This window comes from Pagrus pagrus (assembly GCF_965226575.1).
Source record: "Pagrus pagrus genome assembly, chromosome: 2".
Lineage (NCBI taxonomy): Eukaryota > Metazoa > Chordata > Actinopteri > Spariformes > Sparidae > Pagrus > Pagrus pagrus.
In genome coordinates, this window is record NC_140186.1 from 16,860,768 (window position 1) to 16,882,954 (window position 22,187).

At 44.1% G+C, this 22,187-nt stretch overlaps 1 protein-coding gene across 1 annotated transcript in view; it reads right to left on the reverse strand.

Moving 5' to 3' along the window:
* pcdh7a (protocadherin 7a) overlaps positions 1-22,187 on the reverse strand; it is a 45,169-nt gene that overhangs the window by 11,739 nt on the left and 11,243 nt on the right. The gene's annotated exons all lie outside the window — the stretch shown is intronic.

Below are 22,187 nucleotides of genomic sequence, written 5' to 3' on the forward strand. Positions count from 1 at the left end.
TTTATTTTCTATTTCTCCCCTCTATCCCTCCTTCTTTTGGCACGATCCTGCAGTCAACTCTGCTTTTCACAGCTGTAACTCTCCCTCCTTTCTCTGTTCCTCCCTCACACTTTGTTCACCCCCCTCACCCCCTCCCTCCTCCTCCACCCCTTCTTCTCTTGCCAGTCAGCTTTATGATGTGGCGATCGATGATGTGTCCTTGACCTCGTTATGAGTCCCTCTCGTCTTCCCCACAGCAGGCTTTATTGACCCATAACTCCTCCACACTCCCTAACCCCCTTTTTCCCCCTCTTTTTCTCTCATCCTCCATCTTCTATATTTCTGAGTCTTTCACTCATTGACAAACCTCTTTTCTTTTGCCAAATCCCATTTTTTGGCACCTTTTAGTCATTAAATTCTACTAAGTGTACACTCTATACACTCTGCCTCTGTCCCTCTGGCTCCTTATCATTGTTGTCTCACATTTTCTTTTTACAAATTAGGCTTTATACTCCTTCACTTCTACTCAATATGGTCTTGTTAAAGCATCTCCATCTCCTTTGCTCGAACGTTAAATTTATCTTTTTATTTCCTATTTTCCTGCCTGCCTCACCAGCCTCTACCTGTCTCTAAAGAACACTCTGTGCTCCAGCACACCCTTGATGTTTTCCAACCTGACTCACAAAGCATGTTTTTATGTGTGTGTACGTGTGCGTGCATGCTTTCTATTATTGAGCAAATGCGGTAAAGACTGATCACGACATATCCCGAATATCTAATGAACGTCGACGCACATTCGTGCAAGCGCAGACGCACACTCACACTTTTGAACACAGTCATACAGATAAATTGGCCATGGTCCAGTGTGGCCCATGAATTCATGGCTGATGGAATATTAATTGAGTTTGACGGAGGACATAAAAAACCTTCCCCTTAATCTGACACGGGCCATTACAGTTCAATACTGACATGGGAGCTTCACTCATCTGCGCGGCCCGGTGAGTGTGTTTGAGTGGGTGTGTATGTGTATGTGTGTGCATTTACAGTAAGTACAAGCATATTAGTATCTTGATACAGTACGGGAGTTATTGTGGAGTTATTTCTGGCAGATCTATGTGAATCAAACAGAAGCATGATGGGTCTGAACTTGGAATAAACTTAACCATCTGAATCAGAAGGAAGTGCAGAAAAGAAAGTCCTAATATAGCTTTCATTTCAGGGCAAACGCGTGTTGTGGCGCACGTGTGTGCGTGCATATGCTCCTGCGTACGAGGGAGACTTTGCACGTTTATATTTGTGTTTTACCGCTGTGTGAGACTTTCAAAGCCTCCAAGATGTGTTATGTCAGCCTGTGAGAATACACGTGTGTGTGTGTGTCTGTGTGCGTTTGAAGTGTGAGGAGGTGCATGTGTGTGTGCATGCACAGGTTGGCTCAGTCATCAAGGTAATTAGTGTGTAAACCTCCTTGCTGTCGGTTCAAAGAGAATTAACGAGCTCTAGTTAATTAACAGTCTCCCTCTCTTCTCGTTACATGTGTCTGCATATTCAACACATGTGTGTTTGCGTGTGGATGTGCAACATCTGCACATCTGACTGTGCATGTGTGAGCACATTTGGATGGCTTTTTTTTTGTTTGTGCCTCTGCCCCCGCTACACTCTGGTCTGCATAATGAATCGAAAGGATACGCCTTATGCATAAACCAAAACTACAAATATGGATGTAGGACTAGAGCCACATTTCCCTTTGGCTCTCTGCTCAGTCTCATTTATGTTTGACAGCAACCAGGTACAGGGGGGAGAGCCACAGTGTAATGCCTGATTCTATTATTCATTAGTTTGTGACATATACCTTCTATTGTTTAGTCCCTCTTTTGTACATTACAAGTGATTTGGTTGCAGCAATGCTTGGATCGGAGGTCAGACTCCCACTGCGGGCACACATTTGTTCATCCATACACTAAAATCTGCGTCACGTTGCACGCAAGCAGAGTTAGGATATCATGCATAATCCATAACTGTGTAAATGTGTATCCCACTTTAGATATACCACAACATATATGTTACAGTCAACATTCAGCATAGTGCCCGATACATTACCCACAATGCAACAACAGTACTCCCAAAGACTTGTAAACACACTTAAATGTGTAAAATTGGTGGACTAACGCTGAAACAAACATTTGGTTTATAATCAATAACCACTGATAGTGAGGGGATGTAGCTAAATTAGCACATAAAAGCTGTTCAATAATTACATTTGAACTAAACAGCTATTAGATTTCAACTTTATTAAAAATATGTGTTTATTCTCGCCCGCTTGCTGTTGTTTATTTAAACTGCAACAGACTCCGGTGGGAGGAATTTTAGTTTTAATGAAAGATTGTATTTTGTAATAATTCACAAATGTTCATCGGTCACGATGCTGAGTCTGACTGCATGTTTGCCAGCACCACAAGTGATGGATTATGCTTTCTTCTTTCTTTACCCAACATCCCACCCGTACTTTCCTCCATGTTGCTGCATGTTTGCATTTCTCACTGTGCTCAAAAAAAAAAAAAAGAAAAAGAAAGAGAAGCAACTGGAGGTAGAAAATATATTTTCTTTCCCCTGATGGTCTTGTGTTGAGGCAGGCAGTAGTCGGGCAGTTTTATGAGCCGAATGTCAATCAAGCAGACACCTGACATCCCATTTGTAATCGCTCCCTCCAGACACCTGAAATTTTCCTAACGTTGACTGAGGGGTGTAGCTTTGCATGTTAATATCCCTGCCAGTTGTCCTTCACATGATTTCAGCCAGTGAACACGTGATATTTCATGCCAGGTGTCAATATATTTAAATGTGATTATCTAAGTAAGTGGTTGATAAGTGGCTTAGCAGCATGACCTATTGATTGGCTAGAACCACCGTGGCGTCAAAACATTACATTTGGTTTAATTAAATGATTTGTTTACAAAAAAAACTTCATTTAATAAGTGGATAAATGTTCACAGAATATGTTGCCTTCAGGAAACTGACTCATCAACATATCTGATATTCAATACAAGATCAATAGTCTAACATCCCCATCATCAAATTATGTCACCTCATCCTGTTTCGCATCCTGTGATAGCTTATTTACTACCTAAAAATAATTGAGCTGATAATATGTCAGCCTTCTGCACGCTACAGCTATAACTGGGCACAATATGTAAGGTGATATTGCACTATGCTAACACACCGCACAGTGAAAACTAATATGCTTCTGTTGACACCACATGGGCATAGTCCAGACTTCATATCTGGAATGCTGATCAGTCAAAATGACCTTTGCTTCTGCTCTCTTGTTTTGACTCCGTTTAGAAATCATGTTGTGCTAATGCAGCCAGCATACGTCGGTGTGTGTGTGTGTGTGTGTGCGCACATGGAGCGAGTGTTGGAATTAATAAGTGGACTCAATAACTTCGGGTTTATTAAACTTCAGATATTATTGCAAAAAATAATGAGTTTGTATTGAGTGTTTTCTTTCTTTTGTAATTATTTAGCAGTTTGTGTGATTAAAGACACTTTATGTGGAGACACTACATGGATCAATTCACACTCTTGTCTTCAAATTGAAAGGTCTATGTGACTCTACTGATGACATGTTTAATTACTTGTATTTAAAGGGTAAACCAATTTTATTAATTAAAATGTGTTTACAGGTCTTGACGAGTACTACTGCATATGAGAAAAAGTAGTATAATAAAGCCTTTTTGTGGCTCCAGAGGAAGCTGCATAATCTGATAAATTTCCTCCAGTGATGTCACTCAGTCACTACGTTGCATTGTGAGTAATGTAGCCACCAGGTTTTTAAACTTAGTCACTGAGTGACATCACTTGAGTCACAAGGCTTTGTGCATATGTGACAAAAGTAGTATTGTCTCCTACCACTTTAATTGTGTTAGATAATCATATACACCCCAGATGTCTTGTTTTATCTTTTAAGCAGAAATTACTTTATAAGCACCTTAAGTGTGAACTTCAGTGGTGACAAAATCACATGAATATCTTGTTTCTTGGGTGTTTTTATCTAATCTACAACACTTTTTTCTATCACTTTTCTTCTGTGTTTTATCACAGTGCCAACAGGGCCAATTAACAAAACTTAACTAAACCAAACTTTGAGTCGACTGGTCAGATTTCTCTCTTCTTTGGTTACATTTGTTCACAAATCTCAGAAAACGTTTACTTGGAAGTCTTTTGAAACCTTGTGCTGTGGACCGTTAAGTTATGCATCAAAGGCGGCGAGGAGCAGGAACAGTGAGTTATGCTGACAGAAAGCATCTCGCACGGGCTCTGTGAACAGGACAGATGTGTTAACAATTCATTTGACGATGATATATTTACACTGGTTATTTAAATATAGAACTGATCTAAAAACTATATCCGAGACCTTGTGCCGCACCAGTGAGTGACGTGTGCTGTGTTGGAATGCAGTTTCCCGAGGCTATGCTGGATAGAGCAGACGTCCTGTTTACACAGCGTACTCATTAGGGTCAAGCAGACAGGTAGAGACAAGTGTCTGGAGACCAAGTGGGAGAGCTACGGCGACAGATGATGAATAAAACAACTGATGAATGGGCGAATGAGCGAAAAAAGAAAGAGAAAGAAAGGACCCAAAGTGCTGTTAATCAGCGTGTGTGGCAGGGTGAGATGTTGAAAGAGACAGGCTTGCACAACATGACCACAGACTGTCTGAAGTCGAAATGAAGAGACAAAGAATGCTGCTTAGGGGAGAGTCGGTGGACTGTCGTGGTATTTGCAGAATGCAGAAAATGGTTTGGAGCAGGTTGAAACTCAGCTCAGGGAGGAATGAAGCAATTTGAGCTGCGTTTCTTCAGAATTCTGACTCGCACATGTTGTTACCAAAACACACACTTACTCACACGGCTTCCATGCAGATACCGTAAATCCACACATTGGGCACACCTGCGCGCGTACACTCACACTCGCAGGTGCGCACACACGCACTCGCACGCATTTATAACTATGCAGCGAGTATGTTGCAGTGGGACCACCTCTGCAGTAAGAGCAATCCTCCCTTCTCCATGCTTCCCCCTGTTTTTTTTCCCTCCCATATTTCTCTGCACCCTCTCACCCTTCGTTCACTCTCCCTTCTCTCATTTCCCCCTTCTCTTCTTTCCCCTTTCATCCCTCTTATTCTGCAGACCCCCTCCACCCCCTTCTCTTTCCTCTGTCTCTCCCTCTCCTCTCTCCTCTCTCTCTCTCCGTTGCTCCCCTCTAGAAGCAGGTGATGTAGAAGGGTGCTCAGCAGTATCTGACTATCAGGCCTGACTCTGTGAGAGGAATGATAATCACTGTGCTGCACTGCAGAGAGAGAAAGAAGAGAGGGAGCGAGGGAGAGACGGGGAGAGAGGAGAGGGAGGGAAAGGGGGCATGAGGTAGAGGGAAAGGGGGGCAAGTGCGGCAGTAGAGAGGAGAGGGGGCACAGTAAAATGGGGAGGGTGAGAGGAGGAGGAGGAGGGCCAGAGAGTGGGACAAAGAGAGAGAGAGGTAGACAAAGAGCAGAGTAAGGAGAAAAGAAAGAAAGAAAGTAGGAAAGAAAGAAGGAAAGGATTACAGAAATTGAGCACTGCTTTAGTAACATATACCTCCTCTGTGTCACGCTCCCTATTTCCCCTCACACAAACACCTTCCTCAACTCCCCCCAATCGGTCCCCTCCTGCATACACACTCATTCACACACACGCACACACCTCCGACAACACCACCCCTACTACCACAATAGCTTGTAGTACAGCAGCCCCGCGGTACGAGGGCGAGCCTTAGCCTTGTGTCTGAGCACCAGAGAACATTAACTGCAGCAGCGAGGTCATCTGATCGGCACTATGCGGTCCCTCTCTCTCTCTCTCTCCACTCCTCTTCACACTGCTGCAGTCTGCTGCCGGCCCCCTTGTGGCCAACGGTGGTACTACCGGCCACGTTGTCTCCCGGCACGCCTGTCCCGATAAACAGTTTTTCCAACTAACAATGTATGTATGTAATTTGCGGCAGCTCGCTGACCATAAATCACTTCCTCTTACTGGGAGCAATTAAAGCCAAACCCTGCGGCCGCTGCTCATTACCCATGCCCTAACTAGTTACTGTAAGTGCGTGGGTGTGTGCATTTTCTTTGTAGGTGCATTGTGTGTGTGTGTGTGTATTTGCGTGTAAGAGAGAGAAAGAGAGAGGGAAAGAGAGCGCGCTTCTCCGCATGCGGGTCTACTGCATCGCTATCCACCACAGCTTTGTTACCATCAAGCTGTCCACTCTGGCATTGAGCTTTCTCCCTTCTCCCTGTCTCCATCTGGACTCTCCACCCTGCAGATACACATTGAAAATCACTGACTCTATTCACAGCATCAGCCCTTTGAAATGTTTATCCTTTTGTGCAGCCGTGGCTGTCTATAGGGGGGGAACAACAAAAACAGAAACAAAAGCTCATAGAGTGAGACGTAAAGCATGGCTTACCGGACAAATGCCCCATGATTCAGATTAGCTCCTTTGTTGGTGTGTTTGTGCGTCTGTGTGCGTGTGTGTGTGTGTGTGTGTGTGTGTGTGTGTGTGTGCTCATCGCTTTCCAAAGCTAGTCTCTAAAACAGTCATCTCTTATAATATCCATGACAGGAGTCATTGTCAAGAAAGATGCAAACAGGATGGTGGCGTACAACCGGCCTTCTGTGTGCGCGCGTGAGTAAGACAGACCATACATATGTATGCCTGCTATTTAGATGGCATTTACTGCCCATTCTGCGTGTATGTGTGCATGTGAGGACCATTAGACTAATAGTATGCGTGTTAGGAACAGGCTTTTCCCACCCACTGCTATTGTCCATTAAGGGTGACCAGAGGAGAGTGAACAATAGCGTCACTGTGGGGGCCAGTGCATGAAAGAGTAAAAGTGAGGATGAGGCTGAAGATACGTAGTCTGACACACAAGGCCGGCGCACACACACTCACACACACACACAGAAACACAACCTCCCTGTTGAGAGTGATTAGGAGTGCTGCTGTGAACAATAGACAGAGTCAATAAAGGACCTAAGAGACATCCGGATACAAGAGCAAGGTCTCTATCCCTCCGCCACCCCACCCACCTCCACCTCCACCTCCGCTTCCTCCCTCGTATTTTCCCCTCTCCTGCATCCTGCACACTTTCTCCTCTCTCCGTTTTTTTTCCTCCTCTCCACAACAACAACAACAACTACTTCTCTTTCGCCTCCTTTCTCCAAACTATTTTATTCATCATATCTGACCCCGGCCTGCTCTATATCTCTCTCATTTTCTTGTTGTCTCCCCCAACCCCACACCTCCCTCTCGCCTATATTCCGACTCCTTTGTGGCGCTCCTGTCTTTTGTGAAATGGGCGGACGGGATGAGCTGACAGAGGCTGACACGGTGGAACGCCACGGCAAACTGAAATCCATCCTGTCAGTTTAGAATCAGTGTCACTCATTTTACAAGGTTAAAGATAGCTTTGCCTAATGTGCTGTCAGACACAAACAAACACGTACGCCACATAGGCCTCGCCACACATACGCGATCACAAGCTCTGAGACGCGCTGGCAGCGCGCACACACATGAATGGGATTTACTCATCCACCTACATACGACTATGACCTGAAATCGTAATACATCATATCTGTGTGTGAGTATTGGATATTTCTGAGTGAGTGTGTGTGTGTGTCTGTGTGTGAACCCCATCCCAGCCCTAGCGCCCCTGTGACAGACACAGTGTCACAGAAATGTCTTGGGGCGCCTCGCCCAGTGTCCTGACAATAGTCTCAGTGTGTGTGAGCGACTCGGGGACACAGAGGGGGCGTTATACTGGGCAGACGACACGCACGCACGCACACACACATTAAAGAGGCAAGACAGTGCACTCTTTCTCTCCCTCTGCGCTGTTTCTCATTCCCTCTCTCCCTGACGCAGAGAGACTCAATCATTCTCACACTCTGTCTCCTTTGACGCAGAGGAAAAACATAAAACAACCGCTCCCTCCCTCCCTCCCTCCCTCTTTCTCTCTTTTTCTGTATGTATGTGTGTGCTTGTGAGTGTGTGTGTGTGCGTGCGTGCGTGTGTGTGCGTGCGTGTGCCAACACAAGACTGTATAATTAATATGGCTTTCATTTTCTTTGAGCTATGAAGTATGCTTTTGGTATGCAAACAGACTTCTTGCATGTGAGCGTGCGTATGCGTTTGTGCGACTGTGTGTGTGTGTGTGTGTGTGTGTGTGTGTGTGCGTGTGTGAGTGCGTGCGCGCTGTTCGATACACCAGAGACTGAGTGCAGAGTCGGGCCATTGAGCGGAAGGAGAAGGAAGGAGGAGAGTTAATGAGAAAGCGCAGGAGACTCCAACCCATTCCCATCGATAACCTCACACCACACTTCAAGCATATACGTACGCTGGCTCCAGTTTTGAAATCCCCTTTGAAAATTATGGTTCAGCATTAGGGTTAAGAAATGACTTCAGTGGAGTCATATCCAGCAGAGTTTCAGAGAGCTGAGCCTTTGCTGAGGAGCCGGCCTGATTATTATGCGACTCCTGGCATTAAAAAAAATGTTTAAAAATGCAAATTGCTCCACAGCTACTGCAGTGAAATGGTAAAGCTGCAGCTACAAACATAATGTTTGCTGCATACTAAAACTGCAGGTACACACTGCACTAATTAGTTATAATGGGGAAGTGTATATCTTCTGGCTACTGTATTAATGTATGTCTACTTTAGATGATAGTGCAGCCTGATAGTGGGTCATTTGGGGGATAGAAATTAAAGAAAGTAACCATGTTTATGATCTTTGAAACCTACTTTTCTTTCTTTGAGTTCATGCGGATACATCAAGAGTGGAGATACATTTGTTTAAAGGTTTGCAGCACTGTAAATGTTATTCATTCATTTTGTTGTTGATTTATCTGCAGATTAAGTGAGCAATGACTTGGCACTGTGTACGCAGTTTTAGAGACAAAATTCCAACTCAGAATTTTATTATATACAATATTAATGAGGTTATAATACAAACTCAGAAATATTTATTTTTCCATAACTTAATAAAAAAGCTGTTCTCAGAGGAAAATGAGGTCCCCAGAACACTGTTTGAAACTAGAAAGGTGGCAGGGTCCGCCAAATATAAACTGTGTTGTCCTTTTAGGTCAGTTTGTTTATTCAGTTTATTCAGTCATGAAAACAAAGAGAGTTTGTTTATTCATTTATTTTAGGCATAAAAAAATGGTCAATGCAGATCTTTCTCTTCTGATTACAACTATACCCCAAAAGTACATATTGCACATTTAAAGTATAAGAAAAGAGTTAAAAGTGTCGGCCAAGATTTAAGGATCAAGATGGAAAACTGCTTGTTTTATCAAACCTACAAGAAAATCAATTTATTATCATAGAAGATAGAAAATTGGAAAATATTCGCATTTCTCAAACTACACCCACTGAATTTTGGCCGTGTCACTTAAAAACATTTGACTGATTGCTGCTAATAGTGTTTCTCTTAATAATCTTTTCAGCTGCTCATGCAAAGCCCCACTCTGTAAACAGTTTATCTCCAAGTGTTGATTCTGCACTATAAGACAAACAGTCTTAACAGGCCTTGAGACTGTATTTCTGTGATTTTAAAACTAATAAATGAAAAATTTGAGAATCATTTAACTTCTCTATCCTCCACTGTATCTGATCATCAATCTTTAATACGTTTAGTTTGTCCAGGTCAGCAACAATACCTCTAATGCGTATCGTATTTTCTAATGTGTACAATATTAACTGTGTGCAACGAAGGGCTCAAATTTTGTATCATGCACAATCTAAGTGCAAGTGCACTAGCTAATGTCTACACAAGCTAGGATATGCTGTCTGTAAATTGGTTTTCCTCAAGACTCACATTCTACATAAAGCCCCATATGGGAGTAGGGAATGAATTATTAAACCATTTATAATGATCACGCCATGTGAGAGTAACACTGCTTTGTAAAAGTCACGCACATGAAAAAAAAACACCAGCGACTTTGATATTCAATTAGCAGTTTAGTCAATAATTTTAAATTCAGCGTTTGATCACCGTTGGAACTACACTGCCGCTGCTGCTTTGTGGCTGCGATCTACTTAAAATGTGGCCAACAGCACGCTTGACTTCTGCCTTTTAGTAAATTCAGTAAAAAAAAAAAAAAAGAGGGAAAAAATAGGAAAAAAAACCACGGAGAGCATGTTGGGAGTGAAATCGTCGATTCAACATTTTTTTGATGGAAGGCTCCCTGCAACGGCTCTGCTGGATTTAAAAGGGCCGTCGTCAGCAAAGGCCGGCATTAAGAAACACTCTCACACATCTAATTCTAATCAAAGCCTGCTCTTTTTAACAGCCGTGAAAGCTTTCATGTTAACACGACACCGCGACCAAAGCTTTATTCACGCTTTTAAAAAGGGACTGACCGGTCAATGAGCACGTGTGTGTGCCTGCACCTGACATATCTGTGTCAACACACTCTATCCTTGCTTCTCATCTTACCGGTGACACTGTGTGTGACTCCCCCAGCCATGCATGAATTGTCAGTGATCCCCGCTTACACTGTGTGTTTGTGTGTGTGTGTGTGTGTGCATGCATACGCAGAGGGATGTGGATATTTTCCGAGCCATCTCAGGTTGTTGGCTCAGATGCAAGCATTCTTTTATCCAGCCAATTAAGGTTTGCCATTTCATCCCCATGGAAACCTGTTTGGGGCTCTAATTGGCAGATAGATTTGCATGACTTTGATTACACATTTTTTTGTGTGTGTGTGTGCTTAAGTTTATGTGTGTCTTTGGATCTGAGTGCTGTTGAGTAAGACTGTGTTGTTTTTGTTGATTTCATTCGCCCGTTCTTTTTCCTCAAACGCTTCCTAGTTGCCGCCTTCATAATATCTCTGTATTTGTGAAACAGGAGAACAGAGTCTCTTAAATAATGCATGTCTGGCTTGTACCTGTGCAGTGTTGACCCATTAAGAACCAGCTTTACTGTAATGCCTTGCAATTATTGTGCTGTACTAGGAGCAAGCCATTGATTCAAAGTGCTGAGCAGTTCATTAAATTCAGTTTGTTTTGTATTGGGAGCGTGCTTATGTAGACGGGTAAAAAAAATCACGTTATCTTACGTTTTATGGATGACGATGGCTGTTATTCATTTGTAATGTCAACAGGAGAGAGTTAAAAGGAGCGCGGTGTGAGTGTGTGATTACGCAGTCCGTGTGAGTGCCTGTGTGTCAAACAGGTCAAACTGTTTGAATGCACTGGGGGGATTTCTCTCTAAAGGCTCGACTGGTTTGTTCTTGTAGCCCAGCTCGACCTGAACGTGTGTGTGTGTGTGTGTGTGTGTGTGTGTGTGTGTGTGTGTGTGTGTGCGTGTATGGGTGGCCGTCCCTTATCTCGTCTATTTCTGACATGAAGAAGCAAGCGGGGCTGAACAAGGATCAAAACACACACGCACATACATGCACACATACATTGCGAAAGGCTTGGGTCAATGGTATAATATGGAGCACCGCTGCAGGCAGAGGCCTGCCCACTCAGATTTATGTAACTTCTTCGATAGGGCAGGTAGAAACCTCTCTCTCAGTCTCACACAAACACACACACTGACACACACTCACTCCAAAATAGCCTGAAGAGTCTGAGCTGGCTTCACTCTCAGAGTGAGGCTCCCTCCCTCCCGTCCTCTTCCCCTCTCCTGTCTTCTCCTAACCCCAGACCCATATACCTCATTTCTATCTTTTTCATCCCATCTCCTCCTTCTCTACACTCTCTCTATCAGCTTTCCACCCCCAGGCGATACCTAAGAACACATTCTCATTTTGCAGCTCCACATCTCCCCCTACCACTCTCTGAAGCTTCGCCTTTTCTCTCTCCGTCGCCTTATTTCTCTTCATCTCCCAGCCCAACTCTCATAAACCCCATCCCCTCCTCCTCCCCCGCCACCCCCGTCCTCCCCTATTTTTTCTCTGAGCCATGGGTGCTGACCAGGAATTTCTTTTCTCCTCTTCCACTCATTCTCTGTCTCTCCCCCTTTCTCTTCCTCTATCTCCATCTTGATCTTCCGATTTATCTATCTTCCACCAACAATCCTAAAACAGATGGCTACACTTAGCCCGGGGCGAAAACATTGGCTTTGGACTACAGCGCTACCAGGCCCAGTCTTTCACACTCACGCAAGATCTAATAAGCTGATATCCGGCGAGAAATGTGCCCCGATTCGCCGGTAGCCAAAATGCATAAACCATATTGCACAAGTGCAGATATTCACACCTTAGGCTCATTCCTTGGTAGCATGCTTAATTGTATCCAATCAGAAAAAAATGAAAAGCAAAGATTAAAGCTGAATCTAACTACAGCCGAAAAAGGAGGCAGATGAAAAAGATGGAGCAGAGGAAAATGGAGAGGGTTGTTAAGAGCCATTTGTAAAATTTAAAGAAACTATTAAGTGTTATTAAAGAAAAGTTTGGAACCATTAAAAAACACGTTGTGAAAAGATGGATCCAGATGGAGAGTGATGAAAAGAGATGAAACCACTTAGGGAGAACAGAGAGATCAATCAGAGGGAAGACAGACGGAGGAGAATGTGGGCGTGAGTGGGTGTGTGTGTGGCTGGCGGGCGGGCGGGGGTGGGGGTCCAGACAGACATTGGGGATGGAGGGTTGGAAAGAGACATATTTTTTATTGGATGAGTTACAGAGCACTGAGTTCAGAGGCAGACAGCGCAGACGACAAGTCGGTGGAATAGTCAATAATTCTGAATGGTGTGCTTGAAGACAGAGTTCTGTTCTTGTTATCTTAGTTTTATAAGTTTGGGTTAAGTGCAACACGACCGTGACGTCACCCTTTGCTGCGGGATACCATTTTGAAGCCTTGAATTTGGCATTACGGCTGTCGCCGTGTTGGTTTTTGGAAGCCAGAAGTGACCATATGTGGATGAAAGGCTGAAGCTGGGGAGGATATCCTGATTAGATATTACTGAGAATTCAAGGACTCACCGTGGTAGCGACTCAAAAAGTAGCCACGCCCTGAAGCATATTTTTATTGTCTATTTTACTCTAAACGGGACCATTATTTACACAATGAACATCATGCTTGAGAGCATAAGCTCATTAGGAAACTGTTTACTGAGGTAAATAATCAAGTTAGATGTGGGGTCATTTACTCATAAGCTTACATAGAGTCACACTTCATTTTGAAACCAGTGGAGTTGCCCCCTGCTGGCCATTAGAAAGAATGCAGATTTAAGGCACTTGGCTGTATTATTCGTATTTTTCAGACCTGGAAGCAGACACCTGATTGTGCCTGAAAACTCTGCTTTGCAAGTCTCAATATTCAGGTCTGTGCTTGTGTCCTTAATTTTTCAAGTCTGAACATTCTGTTTCTTCCTTTATACTCATTTCAAAATATGTGCATTCAGTTCTGTGGCTTCGAGATTCATTTCACAACGTGTGAGGTGAATAAATCATGTCCAGGTATCTATCTGCACCTCCACAGACATCTGACAGGTTCAGTAGGCGGTGAGGTTTGCTGAGAGTGGAGGACATTTATCAGTTCATTTGGAGCTGCTACATCATCAAAGCAATTTGCTAACTAAGTCGGCCAACCATGTGGCATGGAGACATCTGTCATTGGCTACCAGATCCTGGATAGGTATTCAAGCAATGATCTCACAGAACCAGCTAAAAGGAATGATCATTCTTTAAAAAACACCCTACACATGTGGCATATAAATCTGTATAAACCCTACAACAGCGGGAATTAAGGCTTCGGTATGCTTTAAAAGTAAGTTATTTTTGTAACTTTCGAAACAGACAATCACCGTGTGCTTTACATGGTGATATAGTAAGGTAAGGGTTTGAACTTCTTTGTCAAGCACTAATCTGCACGGCTATCTCTGACTTTTTGTGTTTATTACTCAGATTCATTATATAGATTCATGAAAAGTTCAGGGAGCGTGATGCAGCAAGATATAAATAATTTGGCCTCGAGCAGTGGTCGAATGAAACGTCGTGAGATCAAGCTTGAAGCCAGCAGCAAACATTAAGTTTACAGACAGAAACTTCAATGCCAAAAGTTGAAAAAGCCCTGAAGCACAAACATGATAATTTTTCAGATCAGAGTTTACAGCAACAAACATAAACGTACAAGCCTATAAAACTAAAAATGTCAAGTACAAAACTTTAACTCTAACAAAAAGAAGCAAATCTCATTATGTCAGTCCACTTGATATAATAAAAGTCACTCATGCTGCCCACTTCGCTGATACAGGCAACATCCACGAGCAAGGTAAACAAATTTAAATCACTGCAGCTCACTTCAGTTTTTATTGAGTTTGAATTGACTCAGTCTGACTCGATTCCATACAATTTGAATTATGCAATTGAGCTGAGTTGGGCTCAGTCCAATTCAGTTCAATTCAAAATCCATTCAAGTCAATTTAATTCAGCTCAACTCAATACCACTTAATGCACTGAAGATTCTTTTGTGTAGGTGGATAAAACCAGTCAAAGGGCTACTAAGCTGTCTTGAATCCCTGTCTAGTGCGAGAAAGAGCGCTTTTGTTTAGCAATATTGGGTAAAATTGCTCAACCCACAGACAGCCATTAAGGTAATGCTGTAAGGCAGATGGGCTGAATGCAGAGCTGCTCAATACAGAGCAGAGTCTACACGAAGCAAATAAAAGGAAGCATCTCTGCGAGGGGCTTGCTATGTAGGTCTTTGTGTGTGTTCGAGTGTGTGTGCCTGTGTGTCAGGGAGTTAAGAGAGAGTGTGTTTGTAAGGCTCCACGGATGTGTGTGATTCTAGGAGACAGAGTGTGCCCGGGCCTGTGCATGTGATTCGATCCAGAGGGAATGGAAGGAGAAACTGATGTAAGAGCTGGAAAACTTTCCTCTCCGCTCGTGTGTCATCATATTCTTATCAGTCTGCTCGTGGTTGAAAAGTGTATATGCATAAGGATCTGGGAGGGTGTGTAATTATGTGCTATTATGTACACACAAGAGTGTGTTTCAGTGGGCCTGTCTGCGTGTGTTAAAATCACACGTCTGACAGTGTCTGCTGCGTGCGTCCCTGCCTCAGCTTGTCCGCATCTGTGTGTGTGTGTGTGTGTGCGTGTTTGTGTGGGAATGACATTCCCACATTCCTGCCATTTCACAGAGAGCTTGAAACAAAAGCTGAAGGGAGGAGTTGTTAACACAGTAACATTATCAGCTGAACAGCCTGTCTGTATTATCTCGCGCGGTAAACAGCCAAGACAGACAGGGGACTTCCAATCACATTTCAGCTCTGGGTGACCTTGATGTGCGAGGAAACAGACAATTTCTCTCCCTCTGCCTCCCGCAATCTCACTCCCTCTGATTCCTCCCTCGCTTTGTCTTTCTTTTCTTTGTCCTGCTGTCTCGAGCTCACACACACGGAAACACACACAGGCACACGCTCACATCTTTGCGAGGACGCTCCATCTGACTTTCATTCCTTGACTCCTGAAAACTAACCACAACTCTCACCACTACATGCCTCCTCTTGCCTTTACCTTGACAGAAACATTACTTTGGAGGTTTCATCTTCATCCAACTGAGGGCGTTTGGACTCAAACCTCGTCTACTTTGGCTGCGTAGTGAGAGCAGCGTGTCAGCACAGCAACAGAAGCCGCAGTCCTCTGACACTTTCTACACTGGATGCATTCAGATGCAGCACTGCTCTGCGATAGCAAAGGTTTATGGCAGCTTTCACAGCCTAGTACACAATCAGTGAAAAAATAGATGATGGATAGATAGATAGATGTGAAATGGTCGCTTCGAAGATGCTGCTAAAATGTGTCCGGTGTAGATCGGGTGTTCAGGTGCTCTAACATCGACCGTATCAAGTGCAGCTCAAATGTAATCTGGTGAAGACCAGTCTCCACCAGATTTTGTGACAACGTGACCAAAGCTCCATACCTACGTCACAGGATCATTGCTAATCTATCTCCATGACAACTGAGCAAAGTCGATCCACCGAGGAAAAGTGGACTTTGAGTGAAGTTTTTTAAGTTTGTACACTCGGTTTGTTTAGTCTAGGGTGCTATGAACTCCAACACACTACACAGCTCCTGAGGGGATTGACATATAAAACGCAGTTCATTCAGTGATTCACGAGAATTTGCCAAATTAAAAAGATTAAAGGTGCACAATGAGGCTTGGGGAAAGAAATTTTAATCAGAGAGGAAAAAATAATTTTAAAAGCAGCAACTTTTTCACCTTAAAATAAGAGCTTCTAAATCATAGTGATGGTACAGTGTCTTGTAACAGGGTGAATGGTGTCACTGCCACAGCTGTCTGCACTATGTAACTTCAGTGAGAGGGTAGGATCGCAGCGTTACATACATGTTTACTACATACAAAGAGTTTTCAACTCTTAACATTGTGATGACGTAATGAGTTTTGTTTGTAGTCAGCACCTACATTATGTCTGACAAATTGATACAGACCTGAGATTTGTATCTGCGACAGTGGTGTTGCACTCAGAAACTGTGTTGGGTGAGTTTGTATTCCTACCTTATTAATATGGCGAGTGTTACCTGAGTTTGGATTTCTATTCCAAAACTACATAGGGAACCTTTAGCTAAATAAATTAACAGGATGTGTTTGTTTGATCAGAGCAAATATTACATTATCCTTCTCCTACACTGATTGTTTAGTAACCACAATAACACAACTTTGGGGATTTTTTTCCCATTTGCAATTGAAAACTTCCTTAAAAATAAATCATTCATGTATTATAGTACCGTAGATGAGGTCTACAACCAGCTGTTACCTTAAAGGGCTCTTTATGACCCCAAGAGAGGATGAATATGGCCAAATATAACAAAGTGAACAGTGTTTTACCACACATAGACTTTACTTTGGCGGGGCGCCCAAGTATATTAACGGCCACCCAAGTATATTTGGTGACCCAAATTAGCATTTTTTTAACTTTTATTTCATATCCGTCCAAGAAAACGATGCCATATGCGATCAAATTAACTAGTGGACAATCTTCCCTCGCTCTGCACCTCCTGTGTACATGCTCTGCAGAGAAACACAGACAGAGAGAGAGAGAGAGAGTTGAGAGAGGGAGACGGTCTCTGGTATTACATCTCTCCTCTAAGCGTGACTGTGATGCAACCTTTTCTATTTAATGTAGGCAAGCCTGTACGCGCGCCCTGTTGTCGCAATGACATTCGGTCCCGCGTTGGTTTCAATCGTTTTGATATTATACATAATTAACACCGAGCTTTCTCCACACACGCCTCACCTGCTGTTGTGAAAACGGAATCTGGGGTTCGAAAATCGCCAACTCGAGGGGTGTTTCTTGGGCGACTTTATAAAACATACTGTTATTTAAGAAAGTCAACAAAGCAGACACATACTGCGAAGGGAAAAAAAACACAGATTCATGGACAGTATACATTTTGTTTCCTTTAACTGCAGTGGGTCCTCAAAGCGCTGCAGGATGACAGGTCGACTAAACCGTCAAATGAAAGAACAGTCAGTCCCGATTTATATTTTATATATATTCTTTTCTTTTTATTTTTGTTATACACAAAACAGCCTAGAACAAAAAGCACCGGTGTTTTCTGTTTGTGTTTCTTTGGACCAGTGGACCTGAACTGCAGGTGCGAAATGAGCTTTAAACACGGCACATTTGTAAGGTATCCATATGATCCTGGTCAAGCGGAAAATCAATGTTTACAGGGTGAGCATGTGTTCCACCTCCACAGCCTCAGCATGTAACACAAACACACATCTGCCTCCATTTTCCAGTCGCGTTTGAACCTTTCTCCATCTCCTCTCATCATCTGCACCTCTCCCTCTCCCTCTCTCTCTCCTTTCTGTCCGGCTCATGTTCTCTCCCCGATGCCCACTGACTCTCATCTCCTCCCCGTCCCCTCCCCTCGCTCTTTGTCTCCAGGTCAGTAGATCAGTTTTCAGTCTGGCTCGTTGGGTGATCCCCGCTTTGGTTACCTCGTCCTTCTCACCTCTCGCTTACCCCCACCTACTCACCCCGTGAGCATATGGCCGGCTGCGGAGCCTGAACTCGCGGTGGCTTTAATAAATACATCAGTGCGTTGGTATCATCATGACAGGGGTCACGGGTCGGTTACAGTGAGTGTGACCAAGAGGGAGGGGGAGCGTGTGTGTGTATGTGTGTTTGTTTCTGGTTGATGCCTTCACCCCTATGACCCTATTGCATGCTGCATGTTATCACAGGAGGAGTATGTGTGGATGCGCTCATGTGGCGTGCCTGAGCGCATGGAGGGCTGAGTGTGAGTCTATGACAGACGCTCATCATATTTAATCCTGGAAGGATTTCGTTGAAATGAAAAGCTGCTTTTCAATTTTATAATCCAGTAGACCTAATCTCCCTGCCAGCGCCCGTCCATACAGTCCAATTAGATGGACAAGACAGGCCGGATGAGTCCAATTCACCGCTAACTGATCTCCGTAGCCTGTCCTTGCTGTGTCAAAATACTGTGGCACCCCGTGACGTGACAGTCAAGCGCTGACCTTCACCAAGTGTTGTGAAGCTGTGCAATGCACAAAAAAAAAAACTGCGTCGTCAACCCGCCTCTTTCTACCGCAGTCTTGGCCTTGTAAACGGCACATTGATTAGACTTTGGATATGTGTGTGCGCTTGTGCGTGTGTGTTGATGTGGGTGTGTGTCTGGTTCGATTCAGCCTTTGTGGCACCGCTCTCGCCCGCCCCCACACACGCTGGGCCCAGAGAGAAAAAGTGCTCACTACAGTAAAAGAAGAAGTCGCACTAGTGAAAACGCTGAGTCGCTTGATTCTCAGAGGTCACTGTGGTGCATGGAAGAAGCAAAGGTAGCAGTGGCTGGGGTGTTTAGATTTATGGCCCCGCATACGGCAGAAAAAGTGTGAGCGCGACAGAGAGGAACAAAGGGTGAGAGTCAAAAGGAAGAAGTGGGGAGAAGCGAACTGCGCTGCACTGAGATGAAAAGAAAAGTTAAAACCAAAGAAAACGGAAACCTCAATGTTTCAGTGAGTTCAGAGAACCACTGTGACCTTTGTTGTGGCTGACTGAGGACAGCAGACAGGAAACACACTTTTTGTGGTGGAGTGTGTGTTACGTGTTTGCGGTCGTGGTTAGAGGGTAGAACGAGGCCACTTTGCCCATATTGACTGCAGTGCCATGTGACTGCTGTGATCATTAATGTGTCCTGATGCCAACGGGTATCCTGATGACCCACATCTCAGCAGTCCACTCTCACTCTCTGGCTGCCACCCAAACCGGACCTCGCTCGCTCTCTCTCTCTCCTCCCCAGTCTCTCTCACTCTCTCTGCCTCAACCTACTTGGAAGCACGTACTCCAACCTGACCTTCCCCTTTGCACTTTCTCCATCCGCATTAGGGCTTGGTATCCAACCTCAATACCAGCAGAAACGTGTCCGTGGCAGAGTTTCAAACACTAGCAGAAGTTGTTTGGTTATCTGGTCGGATTTGTCGACTTGTTTACTCATTCTTTTCTTGAATATTTACTCTTTTAATCACAATTCTGCCTATTTATTCTTGATTCATTTATTCTTCTGCTGATAATTATTATAACTTCCGGCCTGATTCACTTTAGGTACCGAATAGAGCTGCAACTAACTGTCAATTAATCTCTTGATTATTTTGAGAATTTGCTCTTGTTAAAAAAGTTTTGAATTCTTATGTATTTATTCGAGTACAGCTACGTTTAGAAAACAACTGAAAAAACTGCGCTCCGTCTGACCACAGCCAATTAGCCTTCCAAACTGGGAGTGCCTCCTGAATACCGGGGTAATGGTGGTAATGCGTTACTGGACTTCATGACTGCAATAATTTTACTGCAAATCCTATTAGAAACGTCTTATATTACTCCGTTACTGCTGAAAAGTAATATATAATACTGTAATACGTTGCTTTTGTAGTGTTACCCCAACACTGTCTGTAAATGAGACAGAAAGTTTCTATAGAGGAACAAAGTAAGGGCTCTAAGAGTGTGTGATTTTGTTTTGTGTAACGAACCTCAGGGTTAACATTGATTTAAAAAGATTTCAGATGGTACCAACCCCTTATCAATATGCCAAACACACATAAACTCTTATCCCCTTCTCCCTTTCCGCCCCTTATTTTCACCTCTTTCTTTTAATTGGCTCACACTGCCTTTTCCCTTGCACATATCTTTACCTCTCTTTCTCTCTTCCCCTTCAGCTAACCTCTACCTCTCAATCCTCCTCTCCACTCCTCTCCTGCTCACTTTTGTATTTATTCAAGCCCATTGATATGGACATCCTTCCTCTTCCCTCTCCTCAGTGAACAATTTAGATTTTAAAAAAGATCCAACAGCGCTGGACTGGGCTGTTTTACCATCTTGTTGCCTCTTTGATGCAATCTTGCTCTTCATCCATGACGCCCAGTTTTCATTACTTTTTGCATTCGTTTTTTTTTCCCTATTTGGAGCACCCTAGTTGGTCTGATGATGTGCTGACTTCAGATGAACAGTTTTTTAGAGTTTTCACTGACCCAGTAAAGTAGCTTTGAAATTCAAAGCCCCCCCTCCCCCGAACATCTAGTTTACTCCATCTTCCTCTCCTCCTAACCTCCTATAATTCTCTCCCACTCCTGGTCTAATGCTATTCCAAATTCTGTCAGCGTCCCAGTTCCTACATTTGGCACATAGTCGCCACCTATTACTCCCCGAGTCTATCTCTCACTTGCACTCACATATAAAATGCATATGCCTTCATGAAATAAGCAGTCCCTCAAGCACAGTGACAGGCACCCACCAACACAAACCTGCTCACGTCGCCAAACTGTTCGAGTTAACAAATTCTGACACGTACGGGAACGCAGTCACACTCGAGCGCCCAAAGTCTTAAACGCACACACACACACGCAGACACAGACACAGAGATGTGTATGAAACCACTGACTGTAGGATATTTTGGGGGTGGGCTGGGGTGGGGCGGGGGCACACTCCACTGCAGCGGAGGAGTTAATTACCCCCCTACGATCAATAATTCATTACGCTGTCAGTTTGTGTGTCGGCGCGTCTCCGTATATGTGCTGGCATGTTTTGAGTACACGTAAGCATGAACGCCAAACTCTCCCAGTAAGCATTTTCTTTCCCTGGGAACGGCAGATTAAGAGGATTGACTCCGTAATGGATTAACCTCTGGAGTGTGTGCGCCTATGGGGATGCGTGCGTGTTGTGGCGCGTGTGCGTGCTGAGCGGGATCAGAGAGCCCACGTATGAATTGATTAGCCTAAGAAGCTCCTCTCCTTCCCTTTTAATGACCACATCAGCACTTTTCCGCCACGGGGAGGATAAATGTTGAGCTGTCCGTCAAGGAAATGAGACGCCGCCCCTTAAAGAGGGGTTAGCTGTCACTCAAACATCACTCTTGGGAGCACTCCCCGTGGACTAGGGAGACCCTGCTGTGTCAGTGTGTCCACAATGATAGATGGAGCCGGTGTGTGTGTGCTCTGTTAGCGTGTATGTGCGTGGGTAGGGGGGTGAGTGACCGTCTCTATGCAGGATTTGTCTGTCAGCAGGACTTCAGCTTTTAACAGCAAATTCCTGAGCCAACAAGCCAGTGCATCCATTAACTACACGACTGATATTGTTTACGGAATATACATATATGCTAAATGGAAGAAAGATAACAGCTTGACAAGAGAGAACAGAAACGCCAAATGACCAATTACCCTGCTGGAAGCAACTACTCGCCCACTCCCTCTGTATCTTAACTCCAGCCGAACTCCTCAGGGGTTTATACACATGGTCTCTCTCTGACACACACATACACACACACATACGCAGTCATCCATGTATACACAAATGCACGTCCACATATTGTTCGGCTACGGTCGGAGGTTGACTCATGTCCCCTGCATTAGATCTTGCTAAACAGAGGGCTGATGTCTGACATGGAGCACACACACACTGTGACAGCAGGGTACCGTCACACTGCTCACAGGCTTAGGATGCTGACACAGACACACAGGCGTGTGCGCACACACTGACAGCTATTTTGTGGGGATAAAAAGGTGTTTAGACGTTAGCGACGGGGTGTACGGTGCAGTATGTCAGCACATGGCTGAATAAGTAGAGATGAAGCCAAAGGGGGAGGAGGAGAAGACAGATATCTGGAGCCAGGCAGCGGACAAATAGTCGGAAA